Source organism: Cynara cardunculus (genome assembly GCF_001531365.2).
Source record: "Cynara cardunculus var. scolymus isolate 2C chromosome LG 5, CcrdV1, whole genome shotgun sequence".
NCBI lineage: Eukaryota > Viridiplantae > Streptophyta > Magnoliopsida > Asterales > Asteraceae > Cynara > Cynara cardunculus.
In genome coordinates, this window is record NC_037532.1 from 16325027 (window position 1) to 16339197 (window position 14171).

A 14171-nucleotide genomic window follows, 5' to 3' on the forward strand; every position below is an offset into this window, starting at 1 on the left:
GAGTCCTTCTTCACTGGCCATTGATAGCCAATGGCGTCGAGAAAGRARWTGATCTCGGAGGAAGAGGGTTCGCTGTCAAAAGGACCCCGAGGAAGACGTAGAGCAGAGCGGAGAGTAGCCACGCCAAAGTCCACTTCCATACGGTTGAAGTTGAAGTGAATCTGCTCCATGGGGTGTTTCAGGCAGCCACAGGTGGTGTTTCTCGGGCATGTGGTTAATTCAGATGGTGTTAAAGTTGAAGAAGAAAAAATTTCAACAGCGCAATCTTGGCCAATACCTTCAACAGTCAAGGAAGTGAGAGGGTTCCTAGTCCTTGGTCTAACGAGATACTATAGACGTTTCGTTCGGAACTATGGTTTGATAGCACGACCTCTCACAACATTGACTAAGAAAGACAGATTTGTATGGTCGGAAGAAGCCCTAAACGCCTTTACGAAATTGAAACAAGCACTGCTGCACTCCTGTTTTGAGGTTACCCGACTTCTCACAACCATTTGTCGTCGAATGTGATGCTTCCTCTGATGGTGTAGGGGCTATATTGTCTCAATCAAATCACCACGTGGCCTATTTTAGCAAGGGAATCTCCCCTTCTAGTCGGTTTAAATCAGCCTATGACCGGGAGCTGTTGGCTTTACTACTGGTAGTACAAAAGTGAAGTCATTACCTACTTGGCCGACATTTTCTCATCCGTATCAATCATTACACCTTGAAATTCTTACTTGAGCAGCAGATTACAACTACCGAGCAGCAGCGTTTACTATTGAAACTTATGCCTTATGACTTCTCTATTATTCACAAAGCAGGGAAAGAGAATAGAGGAGCAGATGCCTTATCTCAACGACCTCATTCGGGTGAGTTATTGGTACTTATGGTACCCTATTGTGTAGAGGTGGCTGACATCAAACTGGGACTCCAAAATGACCTAGTTACCAGCAATATAGTAAACAAATTACAAGCTGATCCATCATCAGTTGCGAGCTTTTCCATCGTTAATCAATTTTTATTATATAAAGGATGCTTAGTGATACCAGAGGTACTTGATCTCAAGCATAAGTTGTTACAGAAGGCACATGACACCCTAACTGGAGGTCATGGAGGATTTTTAAAGACTCTTAAGCGTCTTTCAGCCAGGTACTTTTGGTCTAAACTGAAACAAGATGTTCGACTTTTTGTGCAGTAGTGCATAATTTGTCAACAACAGAAATACCAAACATTGTCTTAGGCTGGTTTACTTCAGCCCTTACCCATACCCAATCAGATTTGGGAGGATCTCTCGATGGACTTTATAGTCGGTTTACCTCCTTCGCGTCGTTATGATACTATTTTAGTGGTGGTCGATCGTTTGAGCAAATATGCTCATTTTCTTTGCTTCTCGCATCCTTCCACTGCAAAAGGGGTGGCTGCAATCTTTTGTAAGGAGGTAATTCGGTTACACGGATTTCCACGATCCATCGTATCGGACCGGAACGTGGTTTTTCTCAGCCATTTTTGGCAAGAATTATTTCGTTTAAGCCAAACTAAGCTCCAATTAAGTACAAGCTACCATCCCCAGACGGATGGGCAGATCGAAGTCTTTAACTGTTGTCTTGAAGCCTATTTACGGTGTTTTGCCAGTGAACAACCTACAAAGTGAAGTACTTATTTACCATGGGCTGAATATTCATGTAACACGAGGTATCATACGGCAACACGCACCACTCCTTTCACCGTCGTCTATGGCAGGGAGCCCCCTTTTTTATTCTCTTATCTCATAGGGGAAACAAAAAATGCAGAATTGGAGCAACAGTTAATAGACCGGGATGATATGCTAAAGCTTCTTATAAACAATCTCAAAAGGGCCCAAGACCGAATGAAGAATCAAGCTAACCACAAACGACGGGATTTGACATTTCGAGTTGGGGATCTTGTTTTCCTAAAAATTCAATCCTACCGACAGAAGAGTTTAGCCAAACGTCGCTATGAGAAGCTTTCTCCTCGCTTTTTCGGTCCATATCGTATTAAACGGGCGGTGGGGTCTAGTTGCATATGAATTGGAGTTCCCACCCACCGCTAGAATTCATCCGGTGTTCCATGTGTCAATGCTTAAACCCGCCCATGACTCTTTTTCTTCTGACCAGCAACATCCATTACCCATCACTAAAGATTGGGAAATTGACTTGCAACTAAGTTCTATTATAGCTCATCATCGGGTTTCTGAGGCTGATTAGTGGGGTCTGGAATTGCTGGTCTCTTGGTGTAATCGCCCAATGGAGGAAGCTACCTGGGAATCCTATGATCTGTTGGCAGAACAATTTCCTGCATTCCACCTTGAGGACAAGGCGTTTTACCGGGAGGGAAGTATTGATAAAGGCCCAATTAAATTATATGTGAGAAGAAGGAAACAGGCCACAACTGCCGATATGGGCCAGCTGAATTTTGTTCTTGGGCTTAAGCTGGATCCACTCGGTCAAGAAGTTAGCGGTAATTTGAAAGAGTGGGGAGCAGTTACTATGCCTAATTATTAGCGGGAAGATGAAAGGGTGAGGAGCTATTCCTCTGCCTACTTTCAGGGAAGCCATCAAATGTCGTGGGTTATTAAAAGCAGGCTTTTTTACTTTCGTTATTTCTCATTCTTGTTTTTCATTATCAAAGTATTGTGTAATTGGAGACATTGCCCCTCTCGAATCGGGCCGTTTATTTCAGTTCCAATCAAAGTTGCCTGCTTGAATTTTAGATCTTATCATCCTACTTACAAACGTGTTGATACATGTGCTGCTGAATTTGAGGCTGACACTCCTTACATGTACTCATCTTATGATTTTGAGTGTGAATCAGCTCCCACCAAAAGGAAGAAGGTTTTGATTTTGGGCGGTGGACCAAATCGCATTGGGCAAGGGATTGAATTCGACTATTGCTGCTGCCATGCTTCATTTGCTCTTCAGGTTTGTTCCTTTCTTCAATTGATTACCATATCTAGTTATGGGTTTAAAGCAATGATTGCAAAGTGTTTTAAAACCAACTCTAGCTTGAAGAAGATATGATACTGAATATTGTAAATAGCGCTCTAAAAGCTCACCTTACTGTCAGTCATTCATACAGTATGATTTGACATCCTTTAAGTATCTGGTTAATCTAATTTACTTATCCCATATGGCTTGTCTATGTAGGAGGTCGGGTATGAAACAATTATGATTAATTCAAATCCTGAGACAGTGTCCAATGACTATGATACAAGTGATCACCTCTACTTTGAACCCCTCACCGTTGAAGATGTACTTAACATTATTGACCTTGAACGGCCTGATGGCATCATTGTGCAGTTTGGAGGTCAAACCCCTCTGGAACTAGCTCTTATAATCCAAAAGTACCTAGATGAACACAAACCATCATCTGCTAGTGGAGGACGTGTTCGTATTTGGGGTACATCACCTGATTCTATTGATGCTACCGAGGACAGAGAGAGGTTTTATGCAATCTTAAAAGAACTACAAATTGAACAACCAAAAGGAGGCATTGCTAAAAGTGAAGCAGATGCTCTTGCAATCGCATCAGAAATTGGATATCGAGTTGTTGTAAGACCTTCGTATGTATTAGGCGGTCGGGCTATGGAGATTGTTTACAGTGATGAAAAGCTTGTAACTTATCTTGAAACTGCGGTCAAGGTGGATCCTGACCGTCCTGTTTTGGTTGACCGATACTTATCTGATGCCATAGAGATTGATATTGATGCACTGTCTGATTTGCATGGTAATGTAGGTATTGGCGGGATTATGGAGCATATTGAACAAGCTGGGGTTCATTCTGGGGATTCGGCTTGCATGATTCCAACAAAAACTATTTCACCTACAAGCTTGGACTTGATCAGGTCGTGGACAACCAAATTGGCTAATACGCTAAATGTATTTGGTCTAATAAACTGTCAGTATGCAATCACAGCATCAGGGGAGGTTTTTCTGCTAGAGGCTAATCCAAGTGCATCTCGTACTGCCCCTTTTGTTTCCAAGGCAATTGGATGGCCGTGGGCCAAATATGCTTCACTTATTATGTCGGGAATGTCTCTTCATGATTTGGGGTTCACAAAATAGATCCCAAGCCATGTTGCAGTAAAAGAAGCTGTTCTTCCTTTTGAGAAATTTCAGGGATGTGATGTGTTTTTAGGACGTGAAATGCGTAGCACTGGTGAAGTAATGGGAATTTACTCTTGAGTTTTCTATTGCATTTGCAAAAGCACAGATAGCTTCTGGCCCGAAGCTGCCTATTTTTAGGACCGTTTTCCTGAGTTTGAATGACTTGACAAAGCCCCAGCTTGGAAATTTTGCTCGAGTTTATTTAGGGCTTGGATTTACTATCGCTTCGACTTCTGGGACTGCTCAGATTTTGGAACTAGATGGTATCCCGGTGGAGAGGGTGCTGAAGATGCATGAAGGGCGCCCACATGCAGGTGATATGATTGCAAATGGACAGATCCACTTGATGGTGGTCACAAATACCAGTGATGATCTTGACCAGAGTGATGGCCAACAACTGAGGAGGATGGCTCTTTCATACAAGATTCCCATCATCACGACGGTGTCCGGAGCTTTGGCTGCTGCTGAGGCAATCAGAAGTTTGAAATCCAGCAAGATCGAGATGATTTCTCTTCAGGATTACTTTTTGGAAGACAGAACACAAATTGGTAATTGTTGCTGTCTTTGCCCTTTTTTATATCCTAATCATTTATGTAAATGCATTTCAATTCTTATAAGCTGTTTTATGCTATCTGTCTGTAGCTTTGGATGATGATATCAGTTCTAATGTCTGAATATGTTTCTTTTTCCTTTTCTTTCTTACATTTTTTTGTTTGCTTTGGCTTTTTAGATTTTAGCAAGTATTCAGATGCCAAGGGTACTTTAGCAAGATCCAGAAGTTACAGGTTTGTATTGCAGTTTTTTCTATATAAAAAAATGACATTCTGGAACTCATTTTCATATCTAACTCGAAAATATCTGGTTGTTATGAAGAAGACAAAAACTCTTCTTGTTCTGACTGCTATATGACAAGTTAGTGCATCATCAATTTGCTCTTTTACTAGTGCTTATTTCTACTTCTGGGATTTTTGCTTCCTCCATGTTATTGTTTTGTTCATCTGTTTTTTCAAAGAGTTGTTTTATGTTACTATGGCTAGCTTTGTCTTGTATGCTTTTTCCAGTTATTTAAGCGTATTCTATCTTGTAAATGAATTGTTTTATCCTAGATCTTTTTGGATGTTGATGTCCTCTACCTTTATTTCAATCTAATTCTTATTGGATGATTCTAATGTATATTTTATCACCGTTTTCTGTTAAAAAATATACTTACTCATCTCATGAAGCAATCACTTTTGTGGGATGTTCCATGAAATTGGAACGGTTTCCTTTTCGGGATACCCATGAAAGCAGTAATGTTCTCCTTTGTGTGGAAGGTTTGGAGTTAAAATTACCTATTTGCTTATTGACATCATTAGGAACTAATTGATAGTGTTGATTTAGGCATACAATTTCTTTAGTTTGACTTTACAAAAAAATTTAGTTGATTTTTCGAAATAAACACTCCTTCATTCTCTACCCTTATCATCTTTGAATAAAATCGTTGGTTCTCATCCTCGATGCATTTGATGTTACTTAAATCTCTAGTTTCCTATCACTTACGTACCTAACTTGTATAGTCGTATGCCTCGTCGTTTGCCCCTACAATATTGTAAACTTTGAAACCTTTGATTTGTAATATGAGCAATTTTGTGGTGATTGTTTGGTATCACAGACACACACAATATAGAGAAAACACTCAGTTATGGGGCTAAATGCTTCATCTTATTAATGCCACAGACTGGTTACTTAAATACACATACAGGGAAGAAACGAACTGAACAAAAAAGGGAAACAAACTCCTAGTCTATAGGATGGGACTAGAATAATTCAACAATAAACAAACTCTTCCTGTAAAACAGGAACTTATTCACGTGATCACGTTTAACACATCCAACATACCTTCTCCTAAACTAAAGACTCTTAACTTTAGTTTATCTCAGTTGCTTCCAACATGCCCAGCATAGCTCGCAGCTTCTCACACTGATCAACTTTCAACGGTTTTGTCATGATGTCTGCTACTTGAGTTGAAGTGTTACAGTACCTCAACTCTATTGTTCAATCATTCACCAAATCACGAAGGAAAAAGTACCTCACATCTATGTGCTTGCTTCGATTGTGCATAACAGAATTTTCCGAAAGCTTTATAGTTGACATGTTATCATAATTAATAATGGTACCTTCTTCCTGAGTCAGACCAATGTATTCAAACATTCTCCTTAGCCATACAACTTGACACGCACATGTTGTGGCAGCTACAAACTCTGCTTCAATAGTTTAGAGGGTTACAATTGGTTGTCGTTTGGAAGACCGAGCAATTGCAGCCCCATTCAGAAAACATACATAACCTGAAGTACTTCTTCGATTGTCATGATCACCAGCATAATCACTATCAGAATACGCCACTAAAAGATCGCTGCCTCCTTTCTTATAAAAAATTCCAAGTTCTTTAGTCCCCTGGATATATCGAAACAGTTTCTTCATCGCTGCCATGTGTTGTTCAGTTGGAGCCTCCATATAACGACACAATTGACTAACAACAAACATTATATCTGGACGCGTTGATGCCAGATACATGATACATCCCACCATTTGTTTGTAGATTGTTGCATCAACAAACCCACTTTCATCATCCTTCACCAACTTGCAGCCCGGAACTATAGGAGTCTTTACACCATTGCAATCTTCCATGTTGAATCGTTCGAGTATTTCATGAGCATACTTCCGCTGATTGAGATGAATACCATCTTCACTTTGTATAACCTCCATACCTAGAAAATATCGCATTTCTCCCATATTTGACATCTTGAATTCAGATTTCATCGACGCCTTAAATTCCTCAGTTAATTCGAGTGTGCTTTCTGTTACAATTAAATCATCTGCATAGATAGAAACAATTAAGAAAACATTTTCCTTAGCTAATTTAACAAACAGGGTCGGCTCAAATGGACACTTTTCGAAGCCTTCCTTAAGAAAGTAGCCCTCAATTCTCCTGTACCAGGCCCTCGGAGCCTGTTTTAAACCATATAGGGCCTTTTTCAATCGATAGACCTTTCCTTCATTACCTTGTACTTCATAACCTTGGGGTTGTTCCACAAACACAGTCTCTTCCAAATCACCATACAAAAAAACACTCTTTACATCTAATTGATGAACTTTCATACCTCGTTGTGCTGCAAGTGCAAAAATGCTTCTGATTGTATCCCATCTAGCCACTGGAGCAAAAACTTCAGAGTAATCAATTTCTTGCCTTTGAGCATACCCCTTTACCACAAGTCGAGCCTTGTGCTTATCGATCTTCCCATCCTTGTGTAGCTTAGTTTTGAAGACCCATTTCACACCGATCGTTGTTGCACGTGCTGGCAGATCGCATAATTCCCAGGTGTTGTTTCTTTCAATTGACTCGATCTCCTGCTTCATCGCCTGTATCCAACACTCATCTTGCGCAGCTTCTTGATAGTTGGTTGGTTCTGATAAAGAAGAAAACGTAGCAACGTTTTCCCCTTGTTCTTCATCACTCAAAACATCTTCTCCACTGACATAATCGTGCATCCAGTCGGTGCTTTTGTTGCCCTCCTTCTCCTTTCAACAACACCGCTTGTAATTGGATTAGTGTTTGAAGGCCTGCTTTCATTTCTGTTCGACGACCCATCAGCGTTATTAGGCCCATTTAGTTCATTCGCTGGGCTATTAACAACATCTGAGGTATTTGGCCCATCTTTATCACTCCCCTGCTCATCTTTATCTTTCCACTTCAAGTCTGTAGGGTTAATCGCCGATTCTTGTATCCAATTCCAGGAAGCATCTTCTTTAAATACAACATCTTTACTCACAATAATCTTATTGTTGGAAGGGTCATAGAGTCTATATGCTTTGGACTCTTCAGTTTTCACTAACCCCAAAGAAGACACACTTTAAGCTTCTGTCATCCAGCTTCAACCTTCTTTCCTTAGGAACATGAACATGAGCAATACATCTAAATACTCTGAAATAACTTACAGATGGTTTTCGACCACTCCACTTTTCTTCTGGTGTGCAATTTTCAAGAGCTGCAGTAGGACTTCGATTGAGTACATGTATGCACCGGTTGGTAGCTTCAGGCTAGAAAACCTTTGGAACCTTCCTTGCACTCATTACACTTCGCACCATATTCATCACAGTTTGGTTTTTTCTCTTTGCCACGCCATTTTGATGTGGTGTGTAAGCTGCAGTGAGTTGTCTTTTTATGCCATTGTCTTCACTAAACACTTTGAACTCGCTGGAATTGAATTCACCTCCCTTGTTTGTCCTCAAACATTTGATCTCAACTCCTGCTTCTTTCTCAACCAAAGCTTTAAACCTCTTAAAAGTGTCTAAAGCTTGTGATTTCTCTGTCAAAAAATAACTCCAACACTTTTGTGAGAAATCATCAATAAAGTTAATGATGTACCTCTTTAGGCTGGTCGTTTGACGGTGATAGGTCCACAAATATCTGAGTGGACAAGCTGAAGTTGTTGAGTTGCCCTCCATGAACTTGTTTTAGGAAATGATTCTCTGGTTTGTTTTTCTACCAAACAGTCCGAACAGGTTCCCACCTTCGGCATTAATCCTTGGCAGCCCCCTCACCAGATCCTTATCATGCAGCACCTTTAAGCTCTTGTTATTGATGTGCATGAATCTTTGATGCCAAAGATGAGTAGTGCCATCAGTTTCTGTTTTGTGACACTCATCAGTGCCACTTGGTCTAGCCTTGATTATAAACATTCTGTTTGAGGACATCTGAACCCTTGTGATCAGCCCCTTTCTTGGATGGTATATGCTACAAAAACCTTTCTTGATCAAGATCTCTATTCCCCTTTCTTGAACCTGGCCAACACTGATCAAATTGTTCATGAGATCTGGGACATAGTACAGTCAACGTGTGAGTCACACCTTCAAAGTCGAGACGAACATTCCCTTTTCCCATGACAGCCATGCGAACATCATTTCCAAGTCGCACATTATTACGGTAAGATTCATCCAAAGTGCTAAACTATTTCCTTTCACCTGTCATATGATTGGAACAACCCGAGTCAAAAAACCAACTCCATTGTCTTGTTGAGCCACCTTCATCAACTTGAGCCATCAACACCATCTCCTCTATATCATCATGCTCCACATAATTAGCATCCTTCTCCCAATGTGGACATTCATTTTAGAAATGTCCAAGTTTGTGGCACTTGTAACATTCGATCGTGCTTTTGTCGTATGAAATTCTGCCACGACCTCTTCCACCTCGACCGCCTCATCCTCTCCCCCATCCTCGAGAGGGTGACCCAGTTGATATCTTCAGAGCCTGTTCATCATCTTGCTGCCCAATCATACGTTGTTCATGGACAAGAAGACTTCCATGGAGTTCATCGATTGTCATGGTATCAAGGTTGTTGGATTCCTCAATAGAACAGACAACATAGTGGAATTTCGGGCTCAATGAACATAGTACCTTAGCAACAACACCTGAAGTTAATGGGTCGCCATTTGCCTTCATTTTGTTCACTATCGTCAAGGTCCGGGCTAAGTAAGTATCGACCTTTTCACCGTCTTTCATGGACAGAAGTTCATACTCTCTTCTTAAGGCCTGCAACTGAGCTCTCTTCACCTTTGTAAAGCCCTCATACTTCTGTCGCATTGAATCCCAGATGCTCTTTGAAGAGCTCTTATCCAAGATTGTTTCCAAGATCTCCCTTCAATTGCTTGGAACAGAAAATTCTTCACTTTCAAGTCTTTCAGTTTGGCATCCTCGATCGCCTTTCTCTATGCTTCACTTGGACTAGCCACGGTCTGTGCCGGAACTCCATTTTCCACCAAATGCCACATTTCCTTGCTCCTTAGGAAATTCTCCATCAGTAAAGCCCAATGATCGAAATGACCATCAAACTTTGGAATGGCAGGTTGCACAAACTGGTCAGAGTTCTCCATCTCTCACTCTCACTCTTTGATAATGAAAGGCTCTTCTAACCGAGCTCTGATACCACGTGTTTGGTATCAAAGACACACACAATATAGAGAAAACACTCAGTTATGGGGCTAAATGCTTCATCTTATTAATGCCACTAGAATGGTTACTTAAATACACGTACAGGGAAGAAACAACTGAACAAGAAAGGGAAACAAACTCTTAGTCTATAGGAGGGGACTAGAATAAATCAAAAATAAACAAACTCTTCCTGTAAAACAGGAACTTATTCAAGTGACCACGTTTAACACATTCCAACAGTGATTTCAATATTCTGTGTAGTTTAGGTTTTCACAAAGTGGTAGCTGAATCTTGAAAATTAGACGAGACTGTAGTTATATCAGGAGGTGCAAAATTGAAGTTCCAATTGTGGCAACACATTAAGAGATGATCGAGGTCGAGTTAGCATGGCACAATGAGACATTTTGAAGTTATCTTGTTTGCAAATTACTCTGACAATAGTTTGTGACACTGCCCTTGTCACCTTCCTTCTTTGTTTGATTGGTTGATTGATGAAGCATGAAGGCAGACGATGTCAAAATGAACTGTAATGTGAAGTCTGTTTTTTTCTTTTTGTTTGAAGTTATCTTGATATTCTTGGTTGATATTTCAGATATGATAATTCCAAACTTATTTTGAGGGTATTCAACAAAAATATAATAACCCAAGTTATCTTTTCAGGGTTGCTCAGTGATGTTAAACCGTAACCGGATTTCTTCTACAATCGTGTGAATCACTTTCCAAATTCGATATTTCGACCGTATATGCCTGGTATCACGAAATCCGAATTGGGATAATTGTAAAAGCAACAATCTTGATTTTGGCCGAAATCAAGATCAAAAACCAGAGAGAATATCGAGTATGTCCAATCTTCCGTGTGTGCCCAAAAAAACTGATCATCCGAAATTAGATCCCAAAACTCAAAACGGGAGTTACTAAGTTATAGAATTCACAATCATGCCACAGAAAATTCAAGAATTTTTCATTATAAACCCTATACTTATATAATTTCGGGCCGGGCCGCTGCCCCGCACCCCGCTAGTGGCTCTGCCCCCTAAATATTACCGGGACCGACTTAGACTAATACAAGTGTGCACTCCACACTCTCCATACTTGTTTTAGAACAAAGTTCAATCCCCTTGAAACACACGTATGAAATCCATTACACTAAATGTAACCGGTGACACTAAAATCACCAACAAGTGATTACACAAAGCGTGAAGAATTAGCAGCGTAAGCATTCCAATATTCATATAATCTTTGTCTCACTTAAGTAGACCATCACATTGCAAACACTTGACCCCAGGACTAGAAACCAAATGGACTTGAGTATTTAAACACTATCTGAAGAAAAATAAAACCAAGACAGATGATAGTTGTATTAGAAGTGTATTCATGCAATTGAACACGATACATCTTGATGCCAAAGCCGAAAATTTGAATCCTTAATACTGATTAATGCTTGGTTCTATTCTCCATCTTTCTTGATTTGATTTGATGGTTTAGGGTGGTTTGAGAGAGTTTTCAGTTGGTTATCAGTTTTATTCAGTATTTTGTTGTTTATAGCCGGACACGCTTATCAGTTATTTTATGAAATTCAAATGTGGAGCTTTAAAAAGTACGAATACAAAGTTTTGAACTTGAATTTTTAGAGAAACATGAGGCAACTGTTTTCTAATATAGTAAAATATTAATATGAAGTTGTAAAATGTTGCATAATAAGAAGAAACGTGATCGAATTTTTGAAAACCCGGTTTAAAAAATTGAAAAAAGTTATATCGATATGGTTATCCAATTAAAGAGAATAAATATTCCTTTTTCTTATTTAATTTGTGTAATTACAAAATTAATTATATTTAAAATAATTTAGATTAAAAAAATGAAGTAAATTTATGGAGTTTATCGCTTGGTTATCAGTTTTTTATGGAGTTTTAAGAAGTTGCATATCTATACTATATTATAAAGCATTTGACAAAAACTCTTAAAAATAATTTGTTATACATGAAGTATTATTTGTTGATGCATATTATTTAATATGCAAGACTACAAGTAATTTTGCGTAAGTACAACTTATTAAAGCTTCATTTTTAAATTCGTGCAACTAACTGTAAATAAGCATAATCAAATACAGGATAAACATTCATTTTAAATAGAGAAAATCTAAAATATAATTAAGATAATCATTGAGTTTTAACAGAATGTTTAATTATTATCTTTATAAAAAATTATACTATTAAATCAAAAATAAATTACTTTGTTATTAAATCCAATTTAAATCATAATAAAAAAATTGAATTAAAGAAGTTACCAAAAAAACGAGAACTATTAAATAATTAATTTTATAGTAGTATCGATTTAATTTTTTTCAAATTTTTATTCTATCTTCAAATTTATATTTCATTCAAAAATTAAAACATTATTATTTTTCTCAAAGCCACATAAAATCGTATTATATCAATAGAGACAAAATAAAAACTAAACATTAAAATCGAGATTTATATCGCTGCAGTGTGCGAGTACCCTTCTAGTACGGTATAATTATTTATGACCTCGAATTTAAGATATTTGCATTGATAAATAGTACCTACTGCTCAAGAGTTCTGCCAAATGCTTTAAAATATGGTTAACATATGCAACTTCTCTTCACTTATCAGTTGTCACTGCATCTTTATTGTCATCAACATCCTATAAATCTATGTTCTCTCAGAGTCATAATTTATGTTAATCTATTTCATGAGTGTTGTTTTGCAGTTGGGATGATCACATACGCTTCCTGAAAGAAGTTGTCGAGATCTTGACCCGTTTCATGTATTTGATGTTTGAAGAACAAACTTCATGTGTATCAGGTACGTGTGGGTTGTCATTTTTCATGCTGAACCAATTGAGTAATCTTAGAAGTTCCTAATGCAATTATTTCGGTATTTCCTCTTTCAAACTTAGTCCCTGTGAACGATTGGTATTTACTAGAGATGCACAAGGCTCGGCCCTTCCAAACCTGTTTTTTCAGTAAGCAAACCCGGGGTGGGATTTGGGGTTTAAAGAATGTCTGATTGGGCTTTTTCAGGCTTTTTTGGGCCGGGCTATAGCCCAGGCTTGAAAAAGAAAGGGATAAAATAATGATTAAAAGGTATCATGGGATGGAGCTTTACACCCATAAAGCTATATAAGTGAATCCGAAGACATGGTGCATAATCATCTTATGACATAAAATAGTGGGTAAGAGTTGGTTCAAGTCATCTAAAACATTATCATGGATTTCCCTATCCAACACCAATCTTAGTTTACAATGACTTTATGTTGTTCTCCTTTGACTAAAAAACTTAAAAGGCATACTAATGCTATTTTTATGGATTCAAACTTTAGACCTTGTTATGAATGGATGTTGGGGTTATTTAGGAGAATAATGTTCCGACATGTTTCTCTTAAATACATGATGTTCTGATAGATTTGAGGCATTCTTGTGTTACGAAAAGACATTCTTCTGGTAGGCTTAGACGTTCTTAAATATGTGAGAAATTCATGTATTTAAAAATGGTTATTCACCTAAGATACTGTAAGCATTTAGAATGCGTGGGCAATTTATCAAATAATTTAGTATGAAAGTCCTGAATTAACTCGGATATATCTCATTTATCTTATCTTGGGGTTTAGGAAGGGAATGATGTATGCTTACTTTTCCTTTACCCTAAAGGATAGAGAAGTTGTTTCCGTAAATACCCCAGCTTGTGAAAGCTCATTCATGTTTGGTGTTAATATATATAAAACAAGTTTCAAGATACAACTTAATGACTCAACATTAGAAACTTCATTACTATCTATAAAACTTTGTTATTAGTTATATCAAGCTAGAGGCTTTATCTCCTTTAGACATTCTTTAGCTGGTGCTAACTCTTGCATTGGAGGCCTAAAAATCTGTTGTGTATATTCATCATATTTTAAATGAACAGGAAATCATGAGATAGAACATATGTACTTTTTCTTTTAGAACTGCTAAACATGTTACTCAAGCACCATACCACCATTGATGTCACTGGCAAAAGCAAAAGTGCCAACTTTACTCCACTATGCCCCCATTCCTTTATATATATATATATATATATATATATATATATATA

General features: G+C 38.2%; 1 pseudogene; it reads left to right on the plus strand.

The window, feature by feature from the left end:
- Positions 1-4780, plus strand: part of LOC112512862 — an 11282-nt pseudogene extending 6502 nt beyond the window's left edge.
- The last annotated feature ends 9391 nt before the right edge of the window (positions 4781-14171 follow it).